The 19,861-nt window shown below is 50.6% G+C and overlaps 1 protein-coding gene across 4 annotated transcripts in view; it reads right to left on the bottom strand.

Annotated features, from left to right (window-relative positions):
- Window positions 1-19,861, bottom strand: part of TSPAN9 (tetraspanin 9) — a 200,879-nt gene that overhangs the window by 31,698 nt on the left and 149,320 nt on the right. The window lies entirely within an intron of this gene.

Here is a 19,861-nt window from a genome sequence, read left to right as displayed (position 1 = left end):
ATCCCTGGCCCCAAGTCAAGGCATGTGCGGGAGGCAACCAATCGATATGGCTTGCTTACATTGATGTTTCTTTCTCACTCTCTGTGTCTCTCTTTCCTCTCTCTGTCTCTCCATCCCTCCCTCCTTCCCATCTATGCTCTCTAAAATAAATAAATAAATAAATAAAATCAATGGAAAAAAATACCCGTGGGTGAAGATTAACAAAAATTTTTTTGAATTAAAAAATAAAAAGAATCAACTTTGTTCTCCCCTCTCAGATACCCCCATCATTAGTCAAGATCAGGCCCTCAAAAATCTCTACCATCCCCTTCCCCACCCCATTCTCCTGGCACAGTTGCACACACCAGGGGAGAGAGGCACAATGCAAGTGTATTGCATTTCGAGGTGAACTCCCTGCTGGGAAAGTAACAGCACTTGACTTCCCTGTCTTTCAGGTGAGATGTCTGTGTGACAGCATGTGGCACTCAGCAGCTGCACACTGAATGTTATTCTCCTTCTCAAGGTCCTGGAAGTGATCTCTGCCATTTCTGGTCATCTGACCAAAGCTCCCTAACCACTCCAAGGACAGCCTTCGATCTTTCACATGCCTGCAGCCTGTTTAAGGAACCCTTGATGGTTCCACAGTCCAATGAGACAGAGGTGTGCAAGGGGAGACAAGCTCCAGAAGATTTGGGGGAAGAGATGGAGCGGAGGTGCCAGTCTGGTCAGAGAGCAAATGGAGGGGCAGGAACAGCTGGCCTGTGGTCAGCACTCTCCCTTTATCGCTCCTGGCTGAGCCCACCCACACTTTGCCAATTCTGAGCAATGCTCATTGAAACGCAGTCTATAGAGGGTACCTATTCCTTTTTGGTTGTATTTTAAAGTCACAAACTAGAAACTTCTTCTAGATTCCCCTCTTGCTCTCTATGTTGTGGGGGATGGGGCCGGTACCCTCAGGCCCTGCCTGTGTAACACTCATTTGTTTATTATAACTGATCTGTTGTGGCTGTAACCTTTCTCAGGATGGTGTGAACCACTGTGCATGAGTACAACCACTACTCCAATGCTATTACATGGAACTGGTGTGCTGTGGTAGGAGTGCAGGAGTGAGGAGGGTGGGGGCTGTGGGGACTAGGTAAGTGGGTAACAGTTGGGAGTTTGGGATCATCAAAAAAAAAGAAAGGAAGGGAGAGAGGGAGGGAGGGAGGGGGAAAGGGAAGGGAAGGGAAGGGAAGGGAAGGGAAGGGAAGGGAAGGGAAGGGAAGGGAAGGGAAGAGAAGAGAAAAGAAAAACTTAAAACTAAAAGGAACCCATGATGGTATGAAACCAACAATCAATAATCAGAAGATCCTTCAGAACTCTGATACTTTGATCTTGGGATGGATGGTACTGATCACACACATCATTGTGACAACTCCCAAAACATGGCGGCAGGAGAGGGATGGGGAACAGTGAGAAAGAAAGAGAAGAAGAAAAGGGAGGCCGGATGAGATGAGAGTGTGTGAACCAGACCACAGTGACATCCCCACGTGCCCCCTGTCTGCCTCACTCCACCTTCTGTCCCTCCCGACTGCAAGCCCCTTCTTCAGGGCAGGTCGGCATGCACATCACATCATTACCCCGGCCGTCCTGGGCCTGGTAACCTATGATCTGCACAGAGGCCCGAGGGCCGAGCTCTGCATACCTCCAGCGCTCCGTCACAGCACCAAGAAAGGCTTCTCATGTCACAGGCACGATGCCTGAGCCAGCTAACCTGGGATGGGCCATATCTGTGGCTGCTGATAAGCTGACCTCAGCATGGACAGCGGAGCCTGGGGTGGGAGCAGAGACAGGGCTTCTCGTGGTGCGTCTGTGCAGTGAGAGTGTTCCTGTGTGTGTCAGCTATGGCAAAACCACGGGAGGGGAAAATGGCCCTGCCCTCGGGGTGCCCCACCTCTAATGGGGAGACTCCCTCTCACACAGCAAACACACCAGACACACAAAGGCAAGTGAGAAAGTGAGACCTCCAGTCCATATCTAAAAAGCTGTGAACTCCTCATTCTGGGAAAACAGAGCTGAAGGGGGATTAGATCAAAATTTGTAACATCATGAAGGAGATGACAGAGCCAACACAGACCTACCCGACACATTCCGAAATAGAATTCTGAAGCTTGAGAGAAACCATCTGAGAGCAAATAAAAGGCAGCTCAGCCGAAACCGGTTTGGCTCAGTGGATAGAGCGTCAGTCTGCAGACTGAAAGGTCCCAGGTTCGAATCCATCAAGGGAATGTACATTGGTTGTGGGAACATCCCCAGTAGGAGGTGTGCAGAAGGCAGCTGGTCGATGATTCTCACTCATTGATGTTTCTAACTATCAATCCCTCTCTCTTCCTCTCTGTGAAAAATCAATAAAATATATTTTAAAAATAAAAAATAAAAATAAATAAAAGGCAGCTCAGCTTTACACAATGGGCAGAGGCAGCGGACTCCCTATCAGGCAAGTGGCACAGGATAAAATCACAGCCTAAGATCAAGACAGCTCAGGTAAATGCATGGATGACAGAACCACATGGACCATTAAAGGAAGCGGGAGTGCCGGGGCAGCCGACACCCGCACTGAGCACTGAGAGACAGGTGCTCGCCTAGCATGGGTACCCTGCCCAGGCACCATGTGGGAGAAGGAGCAGGCGTATTGCTCAATGTCATGTGGAGGAGAGGAAGAACACAGGACTCCGAGTCAGACTTGGGAGTTCAACTGCTCACTCTATCACTCACTCAAGGGCTCTGAGCAGATTACGTAAGCTCTCTGGGGCTGTTTCCTCATCTGCAAAATGAAGGTAAGAATGTCCATGTAGGGATAATATGAGGAGGAAACTAAACAGCACATGAGAACTTGTCATGTGGGACACATGCAGCAAGTAGCCACTAACCATGATCCATATTCACTTAAAGGATAAATCATATGTGAATATGCTCACAGGAACATCAACGTGCACTTAAATAACCAAGGTACAAGTGAAAACTACTAAGGATTGTAGGAGACAGAGAGAGAGAAAGAAGAGTTAAGAGTTCTTTTTTTAAAAATATATTTTATTGATTTTCTACAGAGAGGAAGGGAGAGAGATAGAGAGCTAGAAACGTCGATGAGAGAGAAACATCGACCAGTTGCCTCCTGCACACCCCCCACCGGGGATGTGCCCGCAACCAAGGTACATGCCCTTGACCAGAATCGAACCCGGGGACCTTTCAGTCCACAGACCAACGCTCTACCACTGAGCCAAACCGGTTTCAGCAAGAGTTAAGAGTTCTACCTTGAGGAGTCAGGGAAGAAGTGGCACTTGAGATGAAAACTTCAAGGAAAAAGGAATGGGAATGTAATATAGAAATAATTGGTATGGAAAGACTCATGGACAGTGAGGAGAGTGGGAGCCATATAGCAACATGGACAGGAGTGTTTGAGAGTGTGTGAACCAGACTCATAAAAGGACATCTGAGCATGTCCTGTGGGCCAACCAGGGTGCTGTGTGTGACAGGCAGGAACAGGGAACAGTGAGGAGTGTGTGTGGTCCGCAGGTGCCTGAAGTCATCAAGAAAGTGACTCAAGGTTGAGGTGCAGATGATGGAGATGGAGGAGCATGAACTCTACTAGTTTCTGAGGGGTGTTGGTAGTGGTGGTGTTGGAACCTTGTGTGGGAATGGAGAAGAAGAATCTAGCAGCTGTGAATAGAATGAACTAAGAGAAACTAGGGACAGGGAGATCAGCAGAGAACCTAATGAGTGGGCAAGGAGTGAGCAAGTGAGTCCTGAGCTAGGAAAATAGCTGTGCAGATGGACAGGCAAGGCCAAGGGGAGGGGCAGACAGAGGTGTGGAGCCTGAGAGCTGGACAGGCAATGGGACCTGTTACTAAACCAAACAACTTAGGACCAAAGAGGGCTTTTGAAGCAAGAAGGTGAAACTAGTGTAAAGAATCAGGGGAAGAGGCACATGGAAAGAGCGGGAAGCAAGTGGAAGTGTAGAGAGGAAAGTCTGCAGATCTAGTGTCAAAAGATCCAGCTCAGCCACATTGTATCTTCAAAGTTAAATCCTTCTGGGGTATAACCAAATAAACTGTTGCTTAACCATTCTGTGCCTCAGTTTTATCATCCCAAAAAATGAATGAATTATTCCACTTCACAGCTAATTGTAAAGAGCAGACGTAATGTATGTAATAATGTAAACTCCCCAAGCACTTTATAAATGTTGGATGTTATCAGAGTTCTAGACTGAATCCAAGAGTCTGGGAAGTGTTGACAAGAGACAAAGAGAAGAGCAAGAAGGGAAAGGATCAAGAAAGGATTCTCATGGATGTTAGGTCAGGGCAAAAAGCAACCCTGGAGCAAACAGAGAAGCAGAGGAAAAGCCAGGAGAGCATGACATCTCAAAAGTCAAAGAAAGAGAGCGGTATCTCCCAGCACCTACGCTGCCAGCCTGGCCGGCACCAGCCAGTGTCCCACAAGGAAAAACTCCATCTGTCCTGAAAAGGAGGACAATTTCAAAGGTAAGTAGAGTACCTGCCAAGGGGAATCTCAGCCGCTTGAAGAAAATAACAATACAGGGTGTGCGTGTTCCTGTGAGGGAGATCTCATTAAAATCCCAGGGAACAGATTCATCAGCAGAGACATACAGGAGCCATCGGCTCCCTGATTACAACGAAGGGGCTATTGCTCTGATGTGCAGAAGTTGAGCAAATCTATGGGGGTGGGGACAGCGGCAGGAAGACAGGTTGTCTGTCATTTGACTAAGAGACAGACTTTTAATCCATCATCCTCTACACCCTGCCATCTGTGATGTCGGAGGATAGGCCAGCTGAGAGGCAGGAGATGGGACCAGAGCCCTCTGGAGCCCTTTCTGCTTCAGTTCTCTGTTTTGGCAAAAGACTGGGGGACAGTCAGAGAGAGCAGGGAGACATTTCTGCAGGACAGTGAAGGAGCTCTCCCCTGTGAGTCTGGGAGCCCAGCAGTGGGAAACAAACAGCCCAGACGGAGGTCCATAAGGAAGCAGGATGCAGGGCTGACACTGAAATCAACTGGGCAGGCACCAGGATGGCAGCTCACCTGGATCTGAATCTTCCAGGCCAGCCTGTCAGCACAAAGGAAAGATGGCGGTAGAGAATGAAGCTGGCCATGTCTGCTCAGTGGGTGCCCGGGCGCTCCTCTGTGGACTGGAGCACCTCATTTCTCTCGTGGTCCCTTTCCCCTTCATGTCTGTTTCTGGCTTTGAGACCTTGCCAGTCATTTTGGCTTGACACTCTCTAAGGGCTTCCTGTGCTTTCTCCTGGTCCGAAGACAGAGGACTGAAGCAGAAAGGCCTCCGGAGGGCTTCTGGTCCCATCTCCTGCCTCCAAGCTGGCCTATCCTCCGACATCACAGATGGCTGGCAACCCCCCCTTTTCTTCAGGGGGGCGAGTGGGCCAGCAAATCCCATCAGCCATAACCAGAGTAAGTGAATTGCCATTCTCTTACTATGCCTGTGGTAAACGCCACAAGACTTTGTCAAATCATTTCTGTAATAGCGTTCACTGCTCACGCCAGGCCTAGGAGAGCCCCAGTCATTCCCAAAATGCCTTCTCAAGAAGCACAATGGCGTTCAACATACACATTTACTGAGCATCTTCTATGAGCCCAGCATGTGAGCACTCCTCTTCGCTTTCCCGGGCAAACCCATACCCTTCCTCCCATCATTCCCCTAGGGCAGCAAACTGCGGCTCATGAGCCACATGCCGCTCTTTGGCACCTTTAGTGTGGCTCTTCCACAAAATACCACAACCTGAGCTAGTCTGTTTTGAAGAAGTGGCATTAGAAGTTTAAGTTTAAAAAATTTGGCTCTCAAAAGAAATTTCAATCGTTGTACTGTTCAAATTTGGCTCTGTTGACTAATGAGTTTGCCGACCACTGCCCTAGGGTCGTGCTCTTTTCAGATTGCTCTTCACCCAAGAGCCATAAGCACACCGCAGACTAGCTCTCCTGGAAGATGCCCCACTGTGCCCAGGGCTCACACCAGCCACAGACCAGGCTCAGCCTCTTTTCCCGTGCCCTTGGCAGCAGAGATGACTCTCACCAGCCCTGGGGCCCCCTCTGAGAGCTACCAGGAGGATTGGCTGACAGGATGGCCCAGAGCACTCAGAGAGGGAAGGTAGGGAAGATGCCAGGATTGTTCTAAACAGCCAGCAACTGCAGTTTGTTCTGCCCTGTCCCACACGAGATTCTTGGGCCCAGGAATTGGAGGGTCATGGTCAGGAAGGATGCAGGTGCAGACCCAGAGAACATAGTTTGGAGCAATCAGGCTACTGTTCCCTGGCACTGAGAAGGGAATGGACTCAGGATCCCAAACTTTTCAAGTGGGAAATTTTTCCAGAGGTCCATCTGCCTCCTTCCCTCTGCTGCCCGGAGTATCTCAGCGGATAAATGGGGATCGAGCCCTCTGCCACATGCAGCCCAGTCCTCCGCCCAAGGCAGCGGCAGTGAGTTCATCCTGGGCTGGGGGCCTGGAGCTGGGAGCAGAGGGGAAAGGATGCCCAGCAGAGTCACCAGAGCATGAACCTGGAGCACCTCCACCAGTCACAAAGTGCACAAACAAGACAGCACTGATCCTGACCCAGCCATGCTTCAGCCCTAGTTGCTGCTCCTGAGTGCCATGAGCAAAGGATGTTCAGGGGATGGAGGGTGCAGCCTAGGCCTCCATCACCATTCTTCTGACGGTTTGGGTGCCTCAGGTTCCACCAACACAGTGCAAGGAAGCCAAGTGGCAGGGCAGGGGAGCAGGCAGCCTCCTCAGACATCGGCAGCGGGGGCCCAGGGAGGTGGGTCCCCGTCACATGGCAAATCAAGGACAGACCCCGGCCATCTTACTCCCTTTCCCTCCAGTACAGCGAGGCTTCCACTCTCCTTGCTTCCCTCCTCTGGAACATGCAAATGAGGTTTGAGAAAAAGAAAACTGAAAAACATGTCTCTCTCCTGGCAAGAGTTGGCGTTCCCTTTCCATTTTCCGGGTGGAAGGCCAGAAGCAGCTTCAAGGACATCCATCTGTACTTCCTGTGCCCCCTGCACACCTCCCTTTGGCAGTGGCCTGAGAACAGGAAATGGGCCTGGCACCTTCCAGGGCTGTTCCACCGGCTGACAGGTGCGAGAAACATGCCTTGGTCCAGGCATCTGCTCGCTCACTTGGCCGCCCCAGGAAGGTCCCATCAGAGTGGTGCTGAGTTCCAGAACCAGGCACTGCCAGCGAGAGGCAGAGGAGCAGTGCCTGCCTGGAACTGGAGGTGGGTATGGATGGTACCTAGGACTCAAGAGGTCTGTTCTCCATCCTCCGCCCCCGGTGAGCTGGGCTGCAGCACACAGATGCCTAGGGAGACTGCCCATGGAATCCAGAGGCTAAGGCAGCCAGAGGGAGAGAGGCTGACGCTCCAACAGCATGGTGCTGGATCCTGAGAGGGAAGCTGGGCCTCTGTCCTCAGGAAGGGAAAGGAAGAGCCAGACACTCTCACCAGGAGAAGGTTCCAGAGCCTGGGGGCAGGGGAAACAGAGTGGACCATATACCCTCCTCTCTCTGCTGTCGATCCCCAGCTGGACTGGCTCCTGCTAACCCTTTCTCCTTCACTCCCCGGCTCTCACAGCCATGACTAAAGAGACCATCAACCAGATGGTCCCCTCCAGGGCAGTGGCTGGGGGCTCACCATCTGGTGGGACCTGCTGCCACTGAAGCTCCCTGCCTGCACTGCAGGGACCAGTTGAGCTGGGGTGACGCAAGATCCCGCTCTCCCAAAGTGGACATTGCCAGGCGCTCCTCGGAAGCCCCAGCACGCACTTCCATCTCTGTGCCTGTGCTCTCTGGGGAGGACTGGGACCCAGCTCTAGGCTGAAGGCTGCACAGAATCTGGACCTGGCCTCCTCCCCAGCCAGGCAGAGAGGCAGCAGATATGGCTTTCACACACTTGACTTCCTGAAAGAGCCACAGGCTTTGTGGAAAAGATTAAGGAAGGGACTTTGGAGGTTCAGGGAGAGAAAGGCAGGCCCACGATGAGAATGAGACCTGCCTGGGCTTGCTCATCCATGGGGGCCTGTGGCTGACAGTCTCAAAGAAAAGGGTCAAGAAAGTTGAGCCACAGATAGACACCTCCATGCCTCCAAGCAGACTGCTGGGGTTGAAAACAGCATCATGTGAGTATCCACCACCTTAGAGTACACTGTTAGGGGCAAAGTGCCCCAGATGTGACTAGGTGCTACCCAGCAGTGCCCAGTAGCCAAGTTGAGAGGGTACAGTCTTGCCTGGGGCCCAGACATTGCAAATGGAGGCCAGATCACTTATATGCACAGCCAAGGCCTGGCCCGAAAGCCTTTGGTTCCCAGAGTGCAGATCCAGGGGGTGTGTAAGAGGAGACAAGCCCAGGATGGCTGGCAGGGGTGGCTCCATCAGAAAAGCCTTCTTACTCCCCATCGCAGACCATGGAGCTGGCACTCTGCTAGCCCAAGAACCTGTATCAGAGAAGACAGAAAACCAATGGGGTCTCCATGTCCCTCCTCAGCTAAACCTGGGCAAGGGGGTCCAGAGAGATGGAGCCAGAGGAGGGAGTCAGGGCCTAAAGCCTGGCTGCTCCCCCTTGCTGACGCCTTGACTAAAGCTGCCTTGGCTGTGATTTGGTTCTACACTAAGTGGCTTAGCCAAAGGCCCTATCTCCTCGGCTCTGGGCTCAGCCGTTGGGGGTGAGGGGAGCAGGGCGGCCTTGTGGGAAGTGTGGGCCTTGAGCCAGAGTTGGTGCGACTCGGGCTACTGTGAAAGCCACGCAAGTTATGAGCTTCTCTGAACCTCCTTGTGCAAAAGAAAGGACAACAGTAGTACCGCCACGTGGGCTTGCAGTGGGAGCTCAGAGGCGACAGAAGTAGAGAGCCCACCGTTGTGCCTGGCCCACAGGTGACGCTCCACCAACGGGGATGTGACCGCAGTGGGGGGGCAGGATGGATAGGACCAACAGAAAAGGAAACGTGGAACTCAGCCACTGCCCAGTGACTCGGTATGGAAAAGAGGGTGAAAGAGCTCGTGGAAAACTAGGGTTGTCTGTATTGGGTGGCCTTTTCTACTTTGGGTGTTAAGGCCCATCCTGAGCCTGCATCTCCCCAGGAGTCCCCCCGCACCCTAATTCCCTGAGGCTGGTCCAGAGGCTGTGCTAGAAGGCCCAGGGATGCTGCGTCCTCCTACAGAGCTCCTGTTTGCAGGCCCTGCCCCTACCAATAGGCTCCTGCTTCACGCTGTGTGACAGGGATGTGTGCAGGGTGTAGAGAGCAGCCACCCAGAGGGACATGCAACACCCAACAATCAGTGTCGCTGGAAATCCTAAGAAAGAAGCCAGCAAAAGGAAGATCATATATATAGTCGGGGGCGGGGGGCCAGGGAGAATTCACCCATGACCTCAGGCACATGTGACGTGGAGCTGGGCTCCCCCACTCCAATGGACAAGCCTGTCGGAGCCCTGGAGCCCCTTGTTGTCCTCCGAGTTCTCTGTGCAGAGTCCTGTGTGACTGCTGAGCAGACAGAGAGGACGGGCACAGTCCCTGTCCTTCGGAGCAGGCAGGGAAGGGAGGAAGAAAACACCTGGCCATCAGGGGCTCTGCCCAGAAGTGACTGTGGGAGCCCACGTCCCACTCCTGGGAGCTGCCCTACCGGGCTAGTGGTTAAGAATGCGTGATTCACTGCTGGAGGTGTGTGGCAGAGGAAGCTTCGTGCCCAGGGGCAGGCTGGGTGCAATGCCAGGGCACCAGGCAGAAAGCACACCCAGGCCTAAGGCCTTGGCCACACCCACCCCAATCAGGGGAGGAGTGGCAGAGTCCTTCCCCACCCTGGCTCAGGTTTGAAAGAGCAGAACTAAGTGCTGGGACCAACCTCATAAGCAGGCTCTCCCTCCCTGCTAAGGAGCAATCCTGCTGAGGGCAAATTAACAATAATCCCAGGAGACCCAGGAAGCTGAGAAGGAGACCCCTGAAGCTGGCCAGGCGACACCGGAGGTGGCAGGGAGGCAGTAAGAGGGCAGGGCAGCGGAATGCTCTGTTTCTTGGTCAGAAAAGGGAGGAGTTCTAGTCATTAGGAGAACAAGGAACTTCTTCCCCAGAATCAGCAGCCCCCCACATGCTATAGCCCGGACTCAGGGCAGCTGCCTGGCAGGATGGTGAGGAGGGGGCAGGGGAGAGGACTCTGCCCTCCGATGCTCTTCACTCAGGACACGGCACCAGCTAGCAGCATTCCATTCTATACTGAGCCCAGTGACACACCAGAGCCCAGGCTGGCAGTGCCCGGCCACCTCCCAGCCCCACTGGGCACACCCGAAAGGCCAGGTCACAGGCACGGAGCCCACCTCCCACACTGACCGTGATTGGGATAAGAGCACTGCGCAAAGTCAGGGCTCCGGGCCCTCCTCACCGTCTTACTGGAAAGACACCGAAGCTCGGATAGAAATCACTTGTTTAAAAACTGCACAGCTCATTTTTCTAGGGCCATTTTGTTTGGTCACCTTTTGTGATGTCCTTCCAGTCATATGCATATTCTTACATGTTTTTGTACATACACTGCAGTAAACTCTTTCCTCAGCTAAAATTATACCGGGGGATGACAGTTATATGACTCCATGTGTTTGTCAAAACTCAGAACTGTATTCCAAAAAGAGTACATTTTACGGAATATAAAGTATATTATATTGCATTTTCCTCCACGTCTTTTCATCTTTTCCCAAACTCACTCACAGACATACTGTGCTTATTTAACTATTTTCCTAATGTAAGATAGTTATTTTCAATTCCCCTTTATTCTAAGTTGCTCTTTAGTGAGAACCAACAAATAAAATGTTAGCAGTATTTCTGATTATTTTCTTCGGATGGATTCCTAGAAGTACAGTCACTGGTCAGAGGGCTGTTTTTAAGCTCTCGATACCTGCAAGGTTGTTCAGTGTGAAGGTTGTGACACGTGACACTCCGGTGCTGCATTATAGGGTTGTATTATGTTAGCAATTATCAGTTTTAAAATCTGTGTACATTTGAAAGGCAAGAAAATAGCATACTATTATTGTCATAATTTAGATTTCTTTCATTACTAGTGATGTTATGCTTTCTTCTCATGTTTATTGATCACTAATAATTCTTCTTACACAAACTTAATTACAGTATCAGCCAGCAAGCCGCAACTCTTAAACGTCCATACCATTTTAGTGTTATTGTTATAGCATATCAAATACACATTAAATCAAATGAGTTAATATTATGCTCATATTTAGCACTACAGTACTGTAGAGAGAGGCGTGGGGGTAGCATAAGGTACACCATATTTAAAGCCATACCAGCTGTGTGACCTTGGGAAAGTTACTTAACCTCTCTTAGCCTCAGTTTCATCCGCTGTAAAATTACAAAATACAACCATAGAAACTAACTTTCGATGGACCCAATGACCCTGGCTTTTCCTCCCCAGGAGATAAGAAAAAAAATTCAGTGTCACTGTGGATTCAAAAGGCTGCAGGAAGCTAAATGGGTCATCTCTCTCCTGCTTAGGGGGTTCCAGTCCTTGTGTAGAGGACTCGGTGCAAATGGAACAGAGAGAGCAGCAGGAAGGAGAGAGGGCTAGGCGGTTAGGGGAATAGGCAGCCTGGAGAAAGGCTGGTGCTCTTGATGGAGGCTGGGGTTGCCTGCAGCTACAGTTAGTGAGAGAGGAAAGCCATCAAAGAAATTCTAAGACACAGCCGCATGGCTTAAATCCCTCTCCCCTACCTTCTCTAAGGGCTGGCAGTGGGGAATGCATGTTCTGCAAGTTTGAGAGCTTATTAGCGCCAGGAAGCCCAGAGCCTCCCTCCTGTACCACCCGCCACCAAGAAAGGTCATCCCTGAGAGCCACAAGCAGACGGCCAACCAGCCAGAACATAAGCAGGTAGGGGAGCGTGCCACCAGCCCACTGGAGCAAGAGAAGATCAAAGTCAAATACATCTTTTAAACCAGCCTTTCAAGGGGCAAGAGAGACTGCTCTCCCAGTCAGAACACTGGGCTACTCCCAAAGCCATGATGTGGCCAGATAAAAGCAGTTCTGATGCAGCTGCCTAGGAGGTAGTATAACAACAGGCAGAAATAAGAGCTTTGGGGTCCTGAGACCTGCATTTGAATCCCAGTTTCCTTGCTGCCCAGCTGTGTGAGCTTGGGCATGTTGCCAACCTCTCTGAGCCTCCATCCCACATCCATAAAATGGGGATGCTGACACGATCGTCCTCACAAGGTTCTGTGAGGAGTAAGTGAGGGAAGGCATATGAAGTGCCTATGATAATGCCTGATACATAACAAGGACTCAACTGACAGAGCTATTGCTGGTGTTCACCAAGGGGGACAGGCCAGTGCAGGTTATAGGAAACGCCCTCTGGGCCTGAGCTCTGACTCCTGGTGGCCTGTCCACTTTCCAATGGCCACCATCCTCCCAGGGCTGCCCCTCTGGGAAGAGCTGGCCTCACCCTCTCCCACCTCATCCACACACTCACACTCACCCTGGCCTGCAGCGGGCCTTCTGCATCCAAACACACCCCTGAAAAGGTTCAAAATGTAGCCCTGGGTGAAAAGACGGGAGGTCTGGCCTCCACTTTAAAACATTCCCGAAGAAAGAATGAAGGGGGGGGGTGGGGGGGTGAAAGTAGATAAAATAAAGGAACGCTGAAGCTGAGTGATGGTTACATGAGGGTTTGTTGCATTTTTCTCTGTGTGTGTTTTCCACAATGAGAAGTTGAAAGGAGAAAAGGAGCTATTTCACCCCCACTTTTTGAGACCTCTTCCCTGAACCTAGGTCTTGGGGAAGCCCTCTCTCTTCCAAACCTATAATCCGGGTCATGCCTTTGTTCCATTTTGAAATATCCAAACCCCCTGCTGTCCTCCGTACCCCTACTCGACTCCTTCCTTCTCTCCCTCCAAAGCCTCCTCCCTATCAGATACTGCCAGAGCCCCCAGTGACCCTCCAAGAAAGCCAAGTGCAAGGTAGCAGACCAGGAATCAGGACGGACACTTGAGTTTCAGCCCAGCCTTGCCACTATCTGTGCTGACCTGTGCAAGTGACCTCTCTCTCCAGATCAAATGAAAACTCAGCAGAGAGTTTCAGCAGTCACTGTTGCTAATTCTAAAAGGAAAAAAAGGAAAAGAAAAAAAAAAGCGCCCCTCTCTCTGTGAGCCTGTTCAGGGCATTACACTAGGACAGTAAAGTTAGGGTAAGGTGACACTGCCCACTTATAGAGGGTTGGGGAAATGGGCGTACAGGTGCCATGATCATCGTATTAACGAGGATGAAAATGAAAGCAGAGAGGGGTTGGGGGTGCACTCCTGTACACAGGTGTGCAGCTGTGTGCCTCGCACAGATGGTAAGCCTAAAGCAATGAAGGCTGTCAAATTAGTTGTGAGCAGGGCACCTGATAAAGATTAGAATAAATGTGTACATGATCCTAGAAAAATTATGTACTCAGATTGTTCCATATGTAAGTTTAAGTTCTTTCTCCATTCTAAAGCCAAATCTGGCCCTAGCCGGTTTGGCTCAGTAAACAGAGCATTAGCCTGTGGCCTGAAGGGTCCCGAGTTTGATTCTGGTGAGGGGCACATGCCAGGGTTGCAGGCTCGACCCCCAGTAGGAGGCGTGCAGGAGGCAGCCAATCAATGATTCTCTCTCACCATTGATGTTTCTCTTTCTCTCTCCCTCTCCCTTCCTCTCTGAAATCAATAAAAATATATTTTAAAAAATAAGTAAATAAAAGCAAACAAAGCCACATTTGGAAACCACAGATAATATGTAAAGGGCATAGGCCATAAAAAGCAGGAAAAATATATGTGTAAGCCCAACCTAGAGGGAAGCCTCAAGAGGCCTCAGCTTTGTAACACAAGATTAGCAAGAAAAGGTTAGGCTGAAATAGTGTTTAAGGTTTATGTGGTATAAACATATAATTTTAGTGATCCCTGCTTCATCCAACTTTTTTGAGGAACTGATTAACTGGTCCTGATCACACCAGATAAGAGAGTTATTAATTAAAATACTGTGTTCTGGGTGCTTGTTACATGTAAGCCCTTTGCAAAACTCTGAATGTATAATCATCTCATTTAGTTCCTACAAGAACCCTTTGAAGTATTCTCTCATCCAAGAGATGCCCCCACCAAAAAAAAAAAAAGCCTGAGGCAGAGAGGCAGCATTCCCAGTAAGGATGTCACCCCTTTCACTCCCCATCCCAGCTGCTCTCTGGACCTGAGCTTTCTTCCTCTTTTCTCTCCCAAGATTACAGGTGAGGCCTGGAAAACAGGACAAAGCAGGAGCCCTTGGTCAATTTCCAGCCACATCTTGCCATGCAGGTGACTGTGGAGGAGCTCCCCTGCCCCCTCTCTGGGCTAAGTAGACAGCTACTTGTCTCTCTCCGGGTGTACCATGCCCTGGGGAAACCAGAGAGAAAACAGCAGGAAACACTGAGGATGAAGGCACAACATAAGCACAAGGGGTCAGTCCCACCGCCCACCAACATTACTGTGCACAGCCTGCATGCCCAAGGGTGGCCCCAGTTCACCGGGACCTAAGCACCTACTGGTCCGTCTGCTGTGTGGTCAAATTGGCTTTGGCTGACTTCTCCCAGGGTATCTACCCTGCCCAACCAGGGACTGGGATTGTAGGTGGTAATAATCTTCACTCCCATCTTTTGAGTGAGGAAATAAGGGCATGGGACTTTGCCCCAAAACAGGGGATAAAGGATAATTGGTTTTGGGGTCTAAACCTAGCAGTACCAACTCCCATTCAGGGCTCTCCCTATGAGGCATGGAAGAGTGGACATATTTTTCTGGTGAAGAGTACCATTTGGGATTCGGTTTTTCTGCTAGCAAAGGAGAAAGCCAGCCCTGATAACTCAATGACACACAAAGGGCACTGTGGGAACAAACAAAAGCCACAAACCACAATTCAGCACAAAGCAGGCTGGTCCTTGGCAGCTGCAGACTGTGCTCAGCCCAACATGTCTGAGGGTGGGGCAGGAGGGGACTCAGGGATGCCCAGGGAAAGTCTGTCATGCCCGCCAGGTTGAGGGAGCGCAGCAAAGTGAGAAGAGCAAAGGATGCAGCCTCAGGACCAGTGCTTCAGGCTCGATTCGGTTACTTCTAGCCATCAGCCTGGGGCAGATCAACCGACCCTCCACTTTCTTACCTATAAAATGAGAATAATGCATCTTCTCTACAGGAGAGATAAAGGTGCTTTGTAAACTGCAGGCAGCATGCAAAAATAAGGGAATATTCCAGTCTTCCTCTGGAGGATGAGAGGGGGAGGGAAGAGGAGAGGAACACATAGGAAGGATCACCAATGAGGCTGAGGTCTTGGAACTCAACCTGCTGGCTTTACAGCCCAGTCCTTTCATCATCGTCGTAGGAAACCTAACCTGCAGCAAATGTACGCTGAGTTCATACACATGATTAAAACGGTTTGCAAAATTCACACAGTGAAATGAGCTGCAGATGGCGGCAGTACTGCCCTTCCACAGCAGGCAACAGCTGGCTGTGTGGACTCGGGGACAGCTGGAGGGGAGCCGCGCTAATGCCCACTTTCGACTTTAGAAGGGAGGGGGCATGCCAACCCTGTCCTCTCTGTGACTGCAGACAGATTTCCTGAAACTGAAACCTAAGCCATAAACTGTCGTTCGCCCCAGAGAGATCAATCAGATCTTCAATCCCAACTAAAGAGGCCAGGCCGGCCCAGAGGGAGTGGGCTGAGATGACTAGCTCCTTCCATGGCGCCTGGGTCAGGAGGGGCACAGCCAGGGCAGCTGAGGCAGCCCAGGGCTGGGAGTACTCTTGGAGAGGGAGGAAGAAAGGGATTTAGAATATCTGAGGTGTCCCTCTGCTCTGAAGCCAAGAGGCTTCCATGGTATGAGGAGAAGGGGTGAGAAATGCAGGGACCAGACCTCTTCACAGCATGCTCTCGGTGGCACATTACTAAGTGGGCATCAGCCAGCCGTCTTTGATAGTGAGCCACCAGGAGGCAGGATCCAGAACTCTGTGTCATTGGCTTCCAATTAGAGCAGACAACATAGGATACTTTTAAAATGTGATGAAGTGGACCATGTTGGTCAGGATAATACAATGAGCCTTTGGCCCCAATTCAAGATGCACCCTGGCTTCTGATACATCCCACCGACTCCACCAATCTCTCTCCCCAGGCCCCTCCACCCGGGCTTCAGCTGCAGCTGCACCTGCTCCAGGAAGCCTCCTGATGAGTCACCCTCCTTGCACTGCTCATGTGCCTCAGCTGCTGCTCCCCAATCACGTCCTGGGTCAGTCAGACCACCAGGTGCTCCCTCAGGCAGGGCCCCATCTCTATGGCATTTCTCAAGTGTGCCTGCAGTCCGGAGAACCCAGAGAGTGTCCAACGACAATGCCCACGACCAGATCTGAGCCTGCATGCTCTTGACAAATTCAGAAGGAGCTGTGACCCTGTGCATCATTACCCACCTCCTGCCTCCTGCTGTGCTTGGAGAGAGTCATCAGTTTGCTACCAACCCTAGGCACTCATGGATGATTCCCCTGCAAAGGCTGGGAAGCACAGACCCAGGCTTACTAGTCTCTTCTCTACCCCATGCTCCAGTTTCCCGGTCCCTTGAAAGCCCAACTAATCTCTGTGTCAGGTTCAGGCCCCGCCAACTGCATGCCAGACACTCTTCTCACACCTTATTTGCTGAGAGAAGCAACATGGCGGTGGTGAAGAGCACAGGTGCCAGGTGGGTTGAACTGGCTCTGTCACCACCAACTGCAAGCTACCTAACCTGGGCAAGCTACCTAACCTCTCCTGGTTGAAGCTGCCTCTGCCGTAAAATAGAGACCCATACTACCTCTCTCAGGTGTGTTGCTGAAATGATGTTTGTAAAGTGTTTACAAAGTATCTGGCACTTTTAGAAAGCACTCAATAAATGGTAATTAAGATTACAATATTGCATCAATCCTTAGAGGTAAATATCACTGTCCACTCCCTACCAATGAGGAGGGTGTAGCTCAGAGGTATCAGGCAACTGGTTCAGAGTCACAGAGCTGGAGCTAAGGAGACAGAGATGGGTACTGAAACCCAGAAATTCTGACTTCAGGTGCACGGTTCTTGCAACACCCTGGGCTTGCAGAGACTCCAGGGTGTGCCCTCAATCCTGGGGAAGTTCCCAGCCTGAAATCAGGGACTGAGCAGCTGAGACTCTGGGTCAGGTACCTCCACCTTTCCCTGACTGGAACTCCCTAGGAATCTGGAAAATGAGGCATAACCTTAGCAAATCTTTATTTGAGAGGTCTGGCTGGTCTCCTCCAAATTAAATGCTGCTCCTACAGCTAGGCAAAAACAAACAAACCAACAACCTTAACCCAATTAACACTTGTTCTCCCCACACAGGTAAAATGGGAAGGTGCCATGGCTGGAGCCAAACATCGACTTCACACATTCCAGCTCCATGGGAAGCAACTGTTTTCAGTACTCTGGCCACATGGCAAACCCAGCCTACATGGCACCGCCTTCAAGCAATCGCTGAGGGTGGGAGATGGGATACAATGGGCACTTCTCAAAATACAACCCACTCAATGGAGAAAATCACATGCATGCACCCATCACATCCAATCTTGTCAATCCACTGAGAACTAGTTACATTAGACATGACCTCAAGGCGAGTAAGCACTTTTACAAACATGATCTCCTTTGGTCTGCCAGAACACCCTGGGGAAAAGCATACTTTTGTCCCATTTTTATAGATGAGGAAACAATAATACATTAGAACTTTTCATCATCACACAAATAGAAAAGAATACACTCTAATGCAAACCCCATGTCTTCCGTTCCAGGACAGGGAAAGGGTCCTTTCGGCTACAGTATGCCGTTCATTTGCCCACTCGTACATTCCTTCATTCTACCCATTCCTTCATTCATGCACTCACCTCTTTTCCCCCTAAACTGCTATAGCTCGTGACCCTCTGAGTCGTTTATCTACTACTAGTACTACCTTCTCCTGCTGCCTGAGAAACCTAGGAGGCAGCAGCAAAGGTTTTCTTTCTTGCAGAGCTGCCAGGATTTCACCCTTCTCCCAGCCTTAGCAGCAGAGCCTACAGGGCAACCAGTAGCAGATCCTGGAATGAGTGTAGGGCACAGCCCAGAACACTGCACGCTCTGCTGACTGCAGCCCTGGCCTAGCATGTGCCCCTCGACTGCACAGTGCAGCTAAAGCCTTGTAAAAAAGAAACCTGGCCCTCCCAGAAATATGGCTCTGGGAGTGTTACTTTGGGTGGGGCATGGAGTAAGAACTGGGAAAGGAGGCAGACTGTCACCTCGCTCAGTGGTCTGCAAACTCATTAGTCAACAGAGCCAAATATCAAGAGTAAAACGATTGAAATTTCTTTTGAGAGCCAAATTTTTTAAACTTAAACTTTTTTCTAACACCACTTCTTCAAAACAGACACACCCAGACCCAGGCCATGGAAGAGCCACACTCAAGGGGCCAAAGAGCCACATGTGGCTCTCGAGCCACAGTTTGCCGACCACAGACCTTGCTGATGCATGTGGCTGGAGTGGATCCATCCAATTAGTCAATTAACGATAGTATTTATTGTGCCCAGTGCTGGGGCGAGGGCACAGGGGAACAGGAGACAAAGGCCCTCAAGGGTCTGGTTGCAAGAAAGAGACACACATACGCAGAAATGGAACCATATGATCAGGCAAGAAGCACTACGGGGTCTTCAAACTACGGCCCGCGGGCCACATGCGGCCCACAGAGGAGTCTGATCCGGCCCGCCAGGTTTTTTGCGCAGTGAGCGCAGCCGAGGTGTTACAGTAGGAATTAGTAGTTCATATAGTCTGGCCCTCCAGCTCTCTGAGGGACTGTGATCTGGCCCCCACTTTAAAAAGTTTGAGGACCCCTGCACTAGAGTCTACAACACGGATACCAAGTGTCACTGAGAAATGCAGAGCAAGGAAAGGTACCTTCAAATGAGGGGAAAAATATTTCATTCAGGCCACAGAACGTAAGGTAGCCATCAAGTATAGCCAGGATTTAACTCTGGGATTATATTAACTAGGAGCCCAGCACGCAATTCAAAATCGCATGGCACTGCCCACCCTCAAGTTGCTGGTCCAGCTCTGCCTCACTCCCCGGCCATTGAAGCAGCCACAGCCGCTGCTGATCAGGCCCTCACTGCGGGCGTGTGGAAGCCCCTGCCGCCCCGCCCCGATGCTGCCCGTGCAACTTCCTCCTGTCTGGTCGACCTGTTACAGCGTCCAGTTAATTAGTGTATTTCTCTATTTTATTTATATATGCAGATAGATAGATTATTCAAACTACCTTCTCAACACCATGGCTAATATAGAAGACTACCTGGATCCTTCCCAGTCTTAACTAAATATTTCATCTTTTTTAATAGGCACTTGGCAGAAGCTGCAGGATGGGAAAGCAGAGCTGTTAATTAGATCTGCAAGAACATCTCAGCCCCAGATGCACACCCAGTCCCACACTCCATTCATCCCTGCTCTGTTCTGAAGCAACACCACTATTCTCCACAGCTGCTGTGGACTCAGGCCTGGGGGTGCTAGAAAACACCCATTCATGCTACTCAGCTTTGGGATTATCCTGGCAAAGACATGGCTGCTTATAAGGCTAGAACAGGTGCAGCCTTTCCACCACTAGTCAGAGAAAAGCACACCTGACCTAGTCCAGCCAGAGGATGACTCATCTCTTTCTTCTGATCTGATGTACTTCTTAAAGGATGGAACTGTCTTTGCCCCACAATCCAGCAACTCCTCTCCCAGGAGGATGCCCTGGAGAAACACTTACACATATGCAGTAAAGAAGAGCGCACAGTCAGGAATGATCCCAGCAACTTTGTCCATGAT

The sequence above is a fragment of the Pipistrellus hanaki genome (genome assembly GCF_964339955.1).
Source record: "Pipistrellus hanaki genome assembly, chromosome: 3".
Taxonomy (NCBI): domain Eukaryota; kingdom Metazoa; phylum Chordata; class Mammalia; order Chiroptera; family Vespertilionidae; genus Pipistrellus; species Pipistrellus hanaki.
Note: the sequence above shows the minus strand (reverse complement) of the source record. Positions and strands in the feature narration are given on the sequence as shown.